This window comes from Falco naumanni, chromosome 12 (assembly GCF_017639655.2).
Source record: "Falco naumanni isolate bFalNau1 chromosome 12, bFalNau1.pat, whole genome shotgun sequence".
NCBI lineage: Eukaryota > Metazoa > Chordata > Aves > Falconiformes > Falconidae > Falco > Falco naumanni.
Window position 1 is genome coordinate 26,894,552 of NC_054065.1, and position 2,023 is coordinate 26,896,574.

The window sequence follows — 2,023 nt, forward strand, 5'->3', positions numbered from 1 at the left end:
CCATACATTCATAACTGTTTTCTAAACTTTTTGAGGTTTTACACCAGTCTTCTGATTTTGGAAGCCTTATTTTACAGAACTGCACACTTGCTATTGGTAGTACTGTATAGCACAAAGAAACCTTGGGAATATTTCTAGTGCTAGTCCTATTTTAAGTTCAATCTGCTTACTATACTAGGGCACTATGTTTGGTCATGTTTGTAGGGTGAGACCCTAAAGATCTATCTTGTTCCTGGTCTGTTTTCGCTTGCTTCAAGTTTCTACTTCTCATGGAACCCAAGTCCCCTTTCGATGGCAAGATGCTTAGACTGCCATGTGCTCCCTTCCCAACTTTGCTGCTTTCCCAGGGATCCACATGTGCTGCTTCTGCTTCATTTGCAGCGTCTTCACCACTCACTCTTGCCACTCAGCTGTGTATTGCTCTTTGCCTGTAAGTATTTTGCCAGGTAAGGGCCTTGCTTTGGGGTTTAGCTGGACTGCTGCTATTCACAGTTCCAGCAAGAAAAGGATGTGTTAGAGTCATTGTAAAATAATCAGCACCACATGAAATTGAGAAGGTGGGATCCAATAATCTGAAACCCAGAAGGTCTCTGGCAGTGAGCAGTAGGAGAGCTGTCATGCTGAAAGAGACCCAGAAGTCAGCAAATGAGCCGAGTTAATGATGTGACACAAGAAAATGAGAGGCGGAGTGATTCTGAGCAATGTATGTAGGAGTGTCCCACTCAAGAGATTGAACTCTCTGTAGTCAATGTAGTTATCTATGCTAGTGTTCTCCGCACAGGTAGTACAGCTATTGCGATGGGAGTGATGATGGATACTAACTGTAAATTAACAAGGTGATAGATTTACCAGCATGTGGTATCTCTGAAGGAGGGATTAGCAAATACGATTGGACAACACTTTGCTGACACTAGTATACATGTCAGATGGGAGGGGGGAGGAGAAGCCTGATTTCTCTGTTTGTGAAATCATAATAATGTAAAATGTGAAATAATATGTGGGCATATCATTTTTTGCTTCTGTTACCCTCTACAGGAATATGTTTGTAGAATCTGGGTTGTGGTCCTTGATTTCAGGTAGGAGCCCGTGCAGCCCTGGGCTCTGACAGCCTGGCTAGCTGTTTCTGTTGAACAATGCTGTCTGTTTGTTTGAGGAGTTAATGTTTGTAATGTATGTTGCAATGGTGGGGGTGGTCTTTTACTATTAAATATCTCAGCTGATACCTTGTGGCACTGAGTCACTGTCCTCTGAATATTCCCTGTGCTGCTACTGCAAATAAATCCACCAGCTTCCGTCTTAATAGCGTGCTTTAGAGCCAGTGCCACCCTATCCTGGACACTCTCCAACAAGTTAATGTCTTTCACTGAGGAAGGTGAGTAAAACTGATGAGAGTATCCTTAACTAAGGAGCCATAAAATTCTAATAGAGCAGTAATGTTCCCAGTGAGCCTGAAGGGAATCTAATCAATAGTTATGAGGTTGAGGCTCAATTTATGGCCTTCATTCATCAAGCATCGTCATTCTCCATTTTTGTACAGGATGCTTTTGTGGTTCCTGCTGAGCAGAGGAGTATAAAGTCTGCACAAGCCCTTTCTCAACAATTCCCCAAGCTTTGTCATTTATGAACAGGTGACTTTACAGAGACGGTGACCAGTGTCCTATGATCTATTTGAAGTCAGTGTTGCATTGTATAGGACAGACTGTACCAACTGCATTTGTTGGTGAGACTTGGAATGGTTTCACAAGGAGTAAAAAGGAGCGATTTCAGATCCCTCTAAAATTGACACTGCAGTTATTCATATGCCTGCAAACCGCTCCACAACCAGCAGTTCAGCAGCACGTTCTCCAAAACCACTTGTATTGTCTTTTGTAGATCCCTTGCAATAGAATTTGCAAGGGGCTGGGTTATTTGTGTTTCTAAACTGCCTCTGTGGTAGAAAGAAATTTCCCCAGCTGCTCCTGACACAGGTTTGATCTCTTTAAGTTTCCAAAATGGTATATAAGTATGGAGCCAGACAATGAAA